The sequence below is a fragment of the Scyliorhinus canicula genome, chromosome 28 (assembly GCF_902713615.1).
Source record: "Scyliorhinus canicula chromosome 28, sScyCan1.1, whole genome shotgun sequence".
NCBI lineage: Eukaryota > Metazoa > Chordata > Chondrichthyes > Carcharhiniformes > Scyliorhinidae > Scyliorhinus > Scyliorhinus canicula.
In genome coordinates this window covers 11,035,863-11,048,920 of record NC_052173.1, presented here as the reverse complement: position 1 = coordinate 11,048,920, position 13,058 = coordinate 11,035,863, and the positions used below count along the sequence as shown (strand labels likewise).

The 13,058-nt window shown below is 46.0% G+C and overlaps 1 protein-coding gene across 2 annotated transcripts in view; it reads left to right on the top strand.

Annotated features, from left to right (window-relative positions):
* Positions 1-13,058, top strand: part of cers5 (ceramide synthase 5) — a 100,100-nt gene that overhangs the window by 991 nt on the left and 86,051 nt on the right. The window lies entirely within an intron of this gene.

Sequence of the window (13,058 nt, the reverse complement as noted above, 5' to 3'; positions counted from 1 at the left end):
CAACACTATGGGCAATTTTGGACACTAAGGGCAATTTATCATGGCCAATCCACCTAACCATCTTTGGACTGTGGGAGGAAACCGGAGGAAACCCACGCACACACGGGGAGGATGTGCAGACTCCGCACAGACAGTGACCCAAGCCGGAATCGAACCTGGGACCCAGGAGCTGTGAAGCGATTGTGCTGCCCTGCAATGCTACCGTGCTGCCCTACAATGCTACTGTGCTGCCCTACAATGCTACTGTGCTGCCCTACAATGCTACCGTGCTGCATTGAAGGTATGAGGATCATGACAGGTCTGTGGTACCTTTGCTGCCATCTGGTACCCACTTGCATCTAAATACACAGAGTCAGATTACACATGGAAGTATAGATAACAGCCCCCCCTCCCCCCGGTTATTGCTGTTATATTCAACTGCTTCCTTGGTGGCTCAGTGGGAAAGTGAATTGCCTGTTGTGGTACTGAACCATGCACAATGTGCCTACGATTAAATAATTCGTCAATATTTACTATCTAGGCAGGCACCTATATCATAGTAAAGGTTGACTCCTTCAACAGAGCAAACTGGGAGGTTAGAGAAGGTGGAAGTTTTAGCAGGGTGTGATTTGAGTGTTTATGCCTATCTATATAATGGGCAGGAACCTAGACTTAGGAGCACGATCAAAGTCTTGGGAGCTCCTCTTTCCAGACTGACTTCTGTTTGCAAAGTAAACATATTCAGTCCTATTTGGTTTGAAGTGTCCTTGTTGGCTTGCAGTAATTGGAATGCGGGTTTGTGCAGTGTACTGGAGCAGCTCTCTGATCAGAGCTCTCCAGGTTTAGCATGTTGGAGTTCCCATTGAGTTTTGGTCCCATCTGTGACTGATGTTCACATTCTCACTTTTTCGAGGGGAGGCGCAGGTGGCAAGAGAGAAAATTCTGCTCCTTCTGGCCTGTCTTTCTCCATCAAATTTTTTTTTTTTAGATAAATTTTAGAGTACCCAATTCATTTTTTTTCCAATTAAGGGGCAATTTAGCGTGGCCAATCCACCTACCCTGCACATCTTTGGGTTGTGGGGGTGAAACCCACGCAGACACGGGGAGAATGTGCAGACTCCACACGGACAGTGACCCAGGGCCGGGATTGAACCTGGGACCTTGGCGCCGTGATACAGCTGTGCTAACCACTGTGCTGCCCGTTTCTTCACCTAATAAGGCGAGAGAGAATGACTACCAGCCTGCTAGCCTTGGAAAATGCACCTTCTGTTAACTACTGTGTAGAATGTGGATGTTGAGGGTGTGATCTGAAAAATGACAAGCTTTAGAGCAGTAACTTCGAGGGTTACTCATGATTCAACTTTTGAAAAGTGTTTACCCTATCTTGACAATTTCCTATCCACCACAAGTATTTCTTCATCCTGGGCTGTGGTTCCATATAATGCAAGCGAACATTCTTAACAGTGAAGGCTTTGCACATGAGTCAGCTCTACTCATTCTGATTCCCACAGATGCAATTTCAGCAATGGGTCGTTCGATTGGAATGAAAGAGAAGCCTGGCTGGGCCACGCATGCACAGACGCACACACACACACCCCACCCCTGTCCAGGTGTGTGGAGGGAAATTGTCTTCCCACCATCTTGCTGGCTGAGATGAATGACAACACAGACCAGTGGTTAAGCCTTGAATCTTCATGTTCTGTATCACATCGGGCACTGTTACCAACCTCAAGTGTTTCTGGTTTTGAATCTTAGTGATTTAGGATTACCGGCTGTTTCCACAGTCCGTAATAGGCCAGCGAAACTGTAACTTCTTTATCGGAAGGTTGCAAGTTGAACAGCCTGATCTGCACTCGGAAATGAAATCTCCTGTTCTACCAGAGTGGCTGATAAAACTCTCACTTTTTCAGGATCATGTTTTTCTGGGAGCATTCCACAAGTGAAATATCTGCCTTTTTTTCCCAATAGCCTGTAAGGGTTTTTTGTTTTGCGTTAGCCATGTGTGGTATGTGGGATGTATGTCTCATCCGAAAGCATTCACAAATCAAGGGAGTCCCACCACGCTTTTGTTAGCTTGCCATATAGGTGGCACGTAGCACAGTGACTTCACAGCGCCAGGGTTCCAGGTTCGATTCCCGGCTTGGGTCACTGTCTGTGTGGAGTCTGCACGTTCTCCCAGTGTCTGCGTGGGTTTCCTCCGGGTGCTCCGGTTTCCTCCCACAAGTCCGGAAAGACGTGCTGTTGGGTAATTTGGACATTCTGAATTCTCCCTTTGTGACCCCGAACAGGCGCCGGAATGTGGCGACTAGGGGATTTTCACAGTAACTTCATTGCAGTGTTAATGTAAGCCTACTTGTGACAGTAAAGATCATTATTATTAATAAAACTGTTTTGAGCCCCTCCCCCCATCCTTTTTATTTCATCCCGTCAAGTGTTTGACTTAATTTGTGTATTGATTTAACACTAAACACAATTGAGCAGGTTATAATATCCCCTTGCTCCTGCTGCCTATGTTGCAACGTTCACAGTGCAAAAAGAGTCAATCTGTAGATTTCCTGCTGGGTCTCTTTTTCCATTTGGCTGCAACTGTTGTTATTGGCTCTCTGTTTTATTTTGTGCAACCATGGAGGTTGCTTCTATACTTAATTTTGAAATAGCCAGTTGGTATGGATTGTGTAAAGCTCTCCGCTGGCCTTTCATGCATCTACTCGATGACCTGGGTGAGAATTCTCTGGTCGTTGGGGTTCACTTTTCCTGCTGGCAGTGCACCCCCGCCTGCAGGTTTCCCGGCGGCATGGGGCGTTGTCGATGGGAATTCCATTGCCCAGTGTCGGGAAGATGGAATAGTGCTGCCGGGAAACATTCAGCTGGGGCACCGGAGAATCTAGCCACCTGAGGGACCACTGACCAAACTGCTATACTTGGATGGACAGGTTTAGAGGTTAGGTAAGCTCCGTTTCTGGCTCATTGGAGACTGGAATAGTTTTTGAGTTCTGGCCTCCTCTCCAGTTAGGTGGATTGGCCATGATAAATTGCCCGTAGTGTTCTAAAAAGTAAGGTTAATGGGGGGGGTTGTTGGGTTACGGGTATAGGGTGGATACGTGGGTTTGAGTAGGGTGATCATTGCTCGGCACAACATTGAGGGCCGAAGGGCCTGTTCTGTGCTGTACTGTTCTATGTTCTAAATGAGTCATGAGTTTGCTTTGGAAATAATTCTGAATTGCCCATTTCACCAAGCACCCAAATTAAATGTCTCAATTTCTTTCCGCTCCCTTCCAAATTGGTTGGAGTGTGTATAATCTTCATTAGTTTCACAAGTAGGCTGACATTAACACTGCAATGAAGTTACTGTGAAATTCCCCTAGTTGCCACATTCCGGCGCCTGTTCGGGTCACAGAGGGAGAATTCAGAATGTCCAATTCACCTAACAGCACGTCTTTCGGGACTTGTGGGAGGAAACCGGAGCACCCGGAGAAAACCCACGCAGACACGGGGAGAACGTGCAGACTGCGCACAGACAGTGACCCAAGCCGGGAATCGAACCTGGAACCCTGGCATTGAAGCAACAGTGCTAACCACTGTGCTACCCGTGTACATGTATGGGGGGCAGGCTGGATGGACTGGACAGCTTTTGACCTGTTCGTCATTCCTTGCAAACTGAGCCAGTACAAAACTGAGAACAAGAGGCAATCTTTTTCTTGATTATGTTATCAAATAAACAGAAATGGAAATATTCAATCTGTTTTTTAAAAAAATTGTAAGCCGTGACTGTAAAACGGGGTGTGGGGGGGGTATGAGACCACATTCTCTGCAGTAGCAAAGAGTGATTTGGGCCAGAGTTCTGATGAAAGGTCATCGATCTGAAAGGTTAAATCTGTTTCTCTCTCCACAGATGCTGACTGCTGTGTTGAGTATTTCTCTGTTAGTACCAGAGAAACAAATAATTGTGCCCACCTTCTTCCTTTTTAATGATATATGAGCTGTGTATGCATCGTAAACAAGATATGAGCAGTAATAAATGTGCCATATTGTCACCATAAAAGACGAGAGTAACAATCCAATAGCCTTGTGATTATAGCACGATAACAAGAGTGCTTTATACTATTGAAAATGGAGATAAAAGAATGTAACATTAAAGTCCTTGAACTGTAACTGGCAAAATAGAAGGGCTGGGTTATCATTTTCATATCTTGAAGAACTGAAAGTACAGAGGTCAACCAAGCTCAAACACTGCTGTGTTGGAACAAGTAAATATTTAGCGATCTATGAGTGTTAAACGATTACCCTGTATTGGAGTATACTTTAGCGATAGGGAACAAGGGTTGGAACCGTGTTGAGCTACACCCCCATGTAGGTGTTGGGACTTTTCCCTCTCCCTTTAGGGCGCATGTAGGCTTGAGTTGAGGTAAATGTATCAATAATGGTAGGAAACCCCCATCCAACTTTAGCTTAAACCCCCATCCAACTTTAGCTTAAACCCCCATCCAACTTAAGAGGTAGTGGAACCAATTGTTGTCCTTTTGATGGCACAGATACAGACTGGACAGGATTTCAGTAACATGCATCCAGGGTTTGTAGATGCCTAGAATGTTGCTGAAGAACCAAACCAACTACAATGTGGATCCAAAGAGTGTAGTGATTAAGTTGCATTTTCATCCCGGACTTTGGACATCATAAGTTGATCAACTGATGAATCTGTATGAATAACACTGTCTCGTTAAATATCAAGAATTACAATCGGTTGTTGGTGTTATGACACCCGGGGCTAATGCACAGTCAATTTCAGCCCCACAGGTCCCGGAGTCCCAACACCAAGTGAATTAATTAATAATTTGTATAAAAATTCCCCAAATCTTTGGCCCTTGGCTGCCCAATAATTTACAGTCACCAGATCTGTAAGCTGAAACTATTTATAACAGAAGTAAAGATGGAATATGCAGTAATTACAAGGGGATAACGGCAAGCTAACCTACTGTCCCACCCTCTACCCACGCACAAGACCGACAACATGGAGGGGTGGGAGGTAAAAGAAAGATAAACGTCCTTGCTTTGATGTTGAATTCTTTGCAGCAGGCCATCCTCCAGCACGCTGATTCATCAAAGCCATCGGTGTACAGTTGGTGATGGTCTTCTTGCAGAAACATTCATTCAGTACTCACAGACATTACGATACTTTCCGTAAGAGACACTTTAGCCTTTATTAAGCTGGGTCTTCAACTCAAAGGTCCACCTTGAGTCTATGTCTCTCTTAAGACTCTTTATTTCGCACCTGTTATAACCCTGTATGGGACTCATCCAGTGGGGATGGTTGTTCCCGAGTGCTGATTGGGTTGTGAGTTAACCAGCACAAGTATAACAGGTCAGCTGCTGTAGTAGTTGACAGAAAGAAGTGAGGACCCTGAGATGTGTAACTGGGTCCTGTGTAAATACTGCTGTTTTACTGAATAAATGTCTTTCTTATTTCACTATGACACAAAGACAGGTCCTTCAGCCCAAACTGGTCCATGCCAACCAAAAAGCCCATCTAAGCTAACCACATTTGCTTGCATTTGGCCCACATCCCACTAACCCATTCTTTTTTTAAAAATTTAGCGTACCCAATAATTTTTTCCAATTGGGGGGCAATTTAGTGTGGCCAATCCACCTACCCTGCACATCTTTTGGGTTGTGGGGGCGAAACCCACGCAGACATGGGGAGAATGTGCAAACTCCACACGGACAGTGACCCAGGGCCGGGATTCGAACCCAGGCCCTCAGCGCCGTAGGCAACAATGCTAACCACTGTGCCACCGTGCTGCCCCCACTAAACCATTCTTATCCTTGTATCTGTCCAAATGCCTTTTGAATGATGTCAATGTTCCTGCCTCAGCCTCTTCCTCCGGCAGCTCATTCCACATATGTACCACCCTCTGTTGTGTAAAAAATAAAATTGCTCCTCCGGTTCCAATTAATTATTTCCCCTTTTAACTTAAACCTATGCCCTCTAGTTCTCAAACTCTTATCAACTCTTTGGACTCCCCACTGCTGTTTACTTCATATCAAACCCAGCTTCCAGCCCAAGTTTTAATCTCAATCCTTTGCCATGTCAATAAAATGACATCCATTCCGCCTTACTGGAGAGAGAAGAGTACCCTCATTGGAGCTTTGGAGACCGAAAGCAAAAACGAACCCAGCCTTACTGGGGAGAGAGAAACATTCATCACAACCAATTGCCCAGCATTTTGAGCCAGCTCATTGGCCGCCAGCCAAGTCAGTCAACCTGAATCATCACTGATCTCTTTTGCTTGAAATCAAGGCAAAGGCCCATTAATCACCCATGGATCAAAATTGTAATAGCAAAAAATAAAATAAAGGGTATAAACCAGATTTAGACAGGAGGATCTGTACATTGGGAGAAGTTAAAAATCATTTAAATCATTATATGTACTTCAACATATTTGCAGTATCTCCGGATTGGCTGGGTTTCAAACAATAATACTTGAGTGTCCTGTGTTCACTGTGGTTTAGCAAGGTTAGATTCATAGTGTGCATTCACATTCAATGTCTCATGTATATTTGGGGTGGTTAATATGTAGTTTTTCCTGTCCACGTGACCACGTGGCATGCAAGTCACAGTTCTCAAAATATTCTTAGTCTGTTACCTTCTCATCCCAGCTATGAAACTCTGTTTTACCCGTACATGTTCGATGTTGCTTTCAATCTCTTCCCTTCTCCGGGACCTGACTTTTTTTTTTAGAAATTGGTGACGTGCTCCTTGCAAGCCTGCTTCAGCCGGATGACATGATTCCTGACTTCTACTTTTAACCGATGGCCTAGTTTCTGGGAGGCAAATACGAGGATAACAACACATTGTTCTTCTCAGCAGACAGAGAACAGAGGGTGGCTGTTCACGAGCTGTCTGGCAGAGGATGTGCAACCTGATGGAAGACTAATTTTAGGGTTGGAGGATTGAGATAGGAAAGATTGGCATAAAGGATGTCTGAGGGTCAAGTGACAAATGGCAACTTGATAGTCAGGGGGTGGCAGTGAATATACCCTCAGTCAAGGGGTGGCTGCAAAGATCTACATGTGCCACATGCTGAATTTGCTCAATAAGTGCTCCCTGGAATATAATAGACTAACTAACTTGTCTTTCTCCGGTAATTCCGTCAAAAAAATGTTAGTTCAAAACTTTACCTTGCTTTGTTCTGATATATGTATAATATCTTTCTTTATTAAAAAGGATTACTTTTGCTGCTTTGGATATTGTCTGGGGTTTTGTGTGCATGGTAACTGCAAATCAGCACATGTTTTGAATGTTGGTCTTGCTGTCGGTCATTAAAAGAAAATAAGTTTTCTTACAAACAGGAGAGTTTTCTCACTGGCTGGATTATTTGCATGCAGCCACACTGATGCATGGTGTGGACTATAGTTGTACTATCCTGCTGATGATTCCTTCATGCTGTTGGAAGATGGTTTTGGACAGCCCAGCAACTTGAAGCCTCCTGTTTCTCAACCAGGCCAGGCGTCACACTGAAAGTTTTGTTTCAAGATGTTCCGCTTTAGCAGTTTAATTTTCTTGAAGGGCTCTTTGTATCTTTGATGTTCCAATATATTTCTCCATTAATAAAAGACCAGCAAGAAGCATTTCTGATGACTTGTGTATATTCTGCTTCTCTCGTGCTACTGTATGTATCGATCAGTAAATTGTCGCAGGGCACGCCGGGGGTATCATCAGGTGTACTCCGAATGAGATACGAATCTATTGCAGTGACTGCTCAGGGCTACCTTCATGCTAAACACCAAAAGCAGCAGGCTTGGGCAGCTCTAAGCACTCCACAACAAACGGACCAGAACGCGGCTCTGTAGCTCTTCCACATCCAATCGAGAATTAGCGGTGGAGAACCAGGCAACAAGATGAAGCTCCCATTGTGACGAAGCCCAGCACCTGAGTGACGAGAGAGGAGGTTGGAGTGTTTATCTGCGTTCAGGTAAAAGTGCCAATTCTTTGGCCTTGCCTTGCAGGATTTATCGCAGCAAACATCAAATGTCCAACTGACATTAAAGAAACTATCGGATAGGGTAAAGGCTGTGGGCTCTGATGATACCCGGGGCGCCATGCTGTAATCATGTGCTCGAGCTAGCCATGCTGCTAGTGTGCAGCTGTGGCACTGCCATTGCTCTATCCACAAGTAGAGTAAATCTAACCTGGCTAATTATTGCCCCGCACAATGACCAGAGTAGAGATGGAAGGAGTCATTGCCATCGCCTACTCATCAATAAGTTGCTTAACTGATGCTGAGTTCAGCTTGTGCCACAACCATTGGAGTTCAACACCATCCAGAATACGGTGCTCTCCATCATGTACGTGGGCGACAGAACACACTTCCACAACTTGCCAAGGCTACTTCACCGGTTCTGTCTTGTGACCTTCTTCACCAAGACCCAAAAGCAGCAACATTGTGGGCACGTCATCAGCTCCACGTTGCGCCCTAACCTGACTTGGACATGTATTGCTGTTTCCTTTTATTGTCCCTGTGGATCAGAACCGCCATCACGAGGACTGTGGTGCTTCAAGGAGAAGTCCCACCACCACCTCAGGCCATCCAATAAATGGCCTTTGTTAGTGGCGCTCACCCGGAACAGACACCATACATTTTATAAAGCTGGCATTGCCCCTTTTTGATTGCAATGAAAATGAATCGGACTCTCCTGCAGCTGCAATTGAAAATCAAATTCATAAAATACCTCATTCAAAATGCTTTTAGTTGTCATTGACCAGTCTTATCAAATGTGTGTGTTTCGCCGAGGTGATCTGTCATTGGCTATGGAGGGATCTTCTGATCCCATGTCACTTTTGAACCCCTCCATTTAATAACTTTACTTGGAAACCCTGAGTCCTAAAAGCTAGGGGCGGCATTCTCTGGTCGCCGACGCTGAAATCACGATCGGCCGGAGAATACCCGTTCCTGACAATCAGGGCTGGCGCCGCTTTCACGATGCTCCGCCCCCTCGATTGGCATACTCTGAGAGCACGCCATATCGACTGCCTCAGGCCGTTGCCTGAGACCCCCCCCCCCCCCGACCGTCGGAGTTCCCAACGGCGTCTGTCACGTGTGGTATCATCTGTCGGGAACTTGGCGTGGTGGCTGCGGACTCAGTCGGGGGAGGGCCGATCCACTGGCAGGGGCTGGGGGCACTGGTGGGGGGTGGTCCGAGGCTCGCGAGCCGGCCAAAGCGGGGGGCACTATTTGGCAGGCTGGGTCTTCGTGCGGCCGGGACCATGTTGCCAGGCCGCTGCAGGCCGCCGCTGTGGGCATGCGTGGCCACGGACCTGCCAATTCTCAGGGCTGTATTGGCAGCTAGAGCCGGGTGCTCTACGTTGCCGACCTGCTAGCCCCCAGCAAAACGGAGGATCGGTGGCTGTTGCGCTGAATCTTTGGGCGCAAAGCTCCACCATTCCCACGCTGGCGTGAGGACATAGCCTCAGAATCTGAGAATCCAGTCTGAACTTCTTTCAAAACAAATGAAATTTTGCGTAAATATTTTTCACGATAGCCTAATTCTGGATTGTTGTGTCCTGTTTACCTGAGAAGCTATGTTTTTGATTTGAAAGGATGATCATTTTGTGTTCAAAATTGCGGGCAGCTGTTTATGATTCCAGGTGGAAAACATTGGCATAATGCACAGAGTAAGCAAGAGAAGGCAGTTTTTGTTAGAAGGAGACTGGGCTTGGGATGCTGCCTGTCCAAGTAGCTGCTTGTTCAGACCAGGCGAGAGAGGTAAAATATGCTGTTTTAAATAATACCTTGGTGAACCTCAAGTGCTGTTGCCATCTCGATTTGACCATAGAATTGAATTGGGGCGGCCATTTGGCCCATCGGGTCTACCCGACCCTCTGAAAGAACAACCTACCTAGGCCCACTCCCCCACCCTATCCCCATAACCGCACAACCCCACTTAACCTGCACACCTTGGGACGCTAGGGAGCAATTTTCCATGGCCAATCCACCTAACCTGCACGTCTCTTGGACTGGAAGAGGAAACTGGAGCACCCGGAGGAAGCCCACGCAGACACTGGGAGAACTTGCAAACTCCACATAGACAGTCACCCGAGGCAGGAATCAAACCTGGGTCCCTGGTGCTGTGAGGTAGCTGTGCTAACCACCATGCCGCCCGTATTCCAGGAGGTTTCATCTAATCACATCCTGTATTGTGTATATTTTATCAAATTCGAACACCCCATTTCTTCAGTTCTGATTTGAACAGATCTTGGGAGTTTTCATTAAGCCATGAGCTGATAGTCCTCTGCTTTCTGCCTGTCCAGACTCGTTGGTCATTTGAATTTGTCGGTATTGTATTCCATAAGCTGTTTGTTGACTGTTGGTTCTGAATTCTGGAGTGAGTTTTCCATACACAGTTCAAACTTTAAAAAAAAAAAAAATTTAGATCCCCAATTATTTGTCCTAGCCAATGATGCCCGCATTCTGAATGATTTTTTAAAAAATTCCACATTTTTAAAATATAAATTTAGGTATCTAATTTTTCCAATTAAGGGGCAATTTAGCGTGTCCAATCCACCTACCCTGCACATCTTTGGGTTGTGGGGGTGAAACCCACGCAGACACGGGGAGAATGTGCAAACTCCACACGGACAGTGACCCAGAGCCGGGATCGAACCTGGGACCTCGGCGCCGTGAGACAGCTGTGCTAACCACTGCGCCACCGTGTTGCCCCATACACCGTGCAGACTGTCAGATTTCAGAAATGTGTATTTTGGAAACCCTTTTTACTCTGCCCGTTGCAGTGGGCAACAACTAGGATTCCTTTTCAAGTGGGTGGGATGGCCCATTATTAGAAGGCTCCAGTTGATTATTGACACGCGAGCATCCTTCTCTCTCCAAACCTATGCAGTTTTTTTGTTCAGTTTGCTTTGGAGGTTTAGGAATTCCCGAGTTTGGGACCTAGCTGGCTGAAGACACAGATGCCAATGGTGTAGTGGAGGGTATGTGAGGGGCCAGAATTGGAGGAATTTGTTTGTTGGCAAGTTATAGGGTGGCAGTAGGTTCTAGATTGGTTGAGAGGCACAACAGGGTATTTGCCGCCTAATTAAACAGGGGAGGTGTTCAAGCCTGGGATGGTGCTGGAGAGTCGGAAGGCACGGTAGTAATGATGGGTACGTGGTATTTTGGAGATAGAAACGTGTCCATGTTGGTGCTTATATTCCTGCTGCCCCCAACCAACCACCATCAACATATCCTTCAAAGTAAAAGGTAGGGAATGGGGAGGCAAAAAAATACCCAAGAGAGAGGAGTTGACCAGAGAGAAAGGGTCAGAATAGAATAATACAAATAACAAGATTGGGAGCAGCGGTAAGAGGCCTGGAGAGTGAGTCCTACCTATTCCAGCAAAGGGTGATGGTGGATTTCTGAAGCATGAATGGGAGTCGGCAGCTACAGAAAGCAAAACTTCATTCAGCAGCATTGGAACAGAATCAAGAGGATGGGGACCAGCAAGAGCTGGTTCAGTGTAGGGTGACAAAGAGAGAGTTCAGCAGAGAATAGGCTTTGTAGAAAGTAGCAGCCACAACAGAGCCCAGAAGACAGCAGAGAAATGGATATTTGTTCAAGGGGCAAGATCTCTGCATTGACTTGACGGTAGCAGAGTGAAGCTGGAACGAGTGCTTGGTGTTCAATAAGTTTTGGGCAACATTTCTTGAATGCGTGTGCTCTGTGTCTCCAAAGGCAGGTGTTCAGTTCCGCTTCCTGCCATTTCTGAAATGTACATCTGTGCCTTTTGATTGCAGTTGCTTTTCTGTTTAACTGATAATTGGTGTGGCTCTACGGTGTATTCTCACTGATAGCTTGCCGGACGATCTGAGCCTGCAGTCAACCTTGGATACAAAGGGAACAGCTCAAAATAGGGACACCTGCCGTGTTGTGAAATTGGCTGAAATCGATGCCTTGGCACTGTCTGGAAGAACAGCTGAGAAGTTCTCTCTGATGTCCAGCCAATATTTGTTTCGAACAACATTGTTCAGAAAGCTGCTTACCTTGATGTTATTTCATTGCCGTTTTCATGTTGTGTGCAAATTGGCTGCCACTTTTCCTGCATTTCAACAGTGACCACCCTTTTTAAAAGTGAGTTGGAATGTCCTGAGCTTGTCAAAGGTGATGCATAAATATTTGCTGACCATTTTGAGTGTTGGCTGGGCTTTTGAAGTGGTTTTTTTGTGTGAATATTGCTAAAATGTGATTTGTTTGCAATTCAGTTATTGACTTTGAGCTTTGTTCTTGGGTTCAGAATATCTAAACCCTTCTCTTGGCCCAGAATTTGCTGGAATGGGCATCTTGTCGTGTGCCTCATTTTCCCCCCTCTCTTCCATTCAGCTCAAATATTTAGTTCTGGAAGCTGATAATGGGGTCGCCTTAGTGAATGAATCCGTTTAACCATTGAGATTTAAGAATGTAGACGGAAATGGGGTGAATTCGGTACCAAAATAAAGAATGGACTAACGGAGGAGAGGCAAAAGACTGATCAATTTGACTATCTGCAGGAATAATTTTTTTTTTTTTTTTTTTTATAAATTTAGATTACCCAATTATTTTTTTCTATTAAGGGGCAATTTAGCATGGCCAATCCACCTACTCTGCACATTTTTGGGTTGTGGGGGCGAAACCCACGCAGACACTGGGAGAATGTGCAAACTCCACACGGACAGTGACCCAGAGCCGGGATCGAACCTGGGACCTCAGCGCCGTGAGGCGGTTGTGCTAACCACTAGGCCACCGTGCTGCCCTGACTATCTGCAGGAATGAGAGTTTCAGATGCTCCCATTCTGGAAGGGGAGGTTGAGTAACTTTGCAGGACTGTAACTTTTGCCATTAAAAGGATCTTTGCATTGTTTGAGTACCAGCTCTAACTTTATTTGGCACGTTTAATTTGCTTTAACAACAGCACGGTAGCATGGTGGTTAGCATAAATGCTTCACAGCTCCAGGGTCCCAGGTTCGATTCCCGGCTGGGTCACTGTCTGTGCGGAGTCTGCACGTCCTCCCCGTGTGTGCGTGGGTTTCCTCCGGGTGCTCCGGTTTCCTCCCA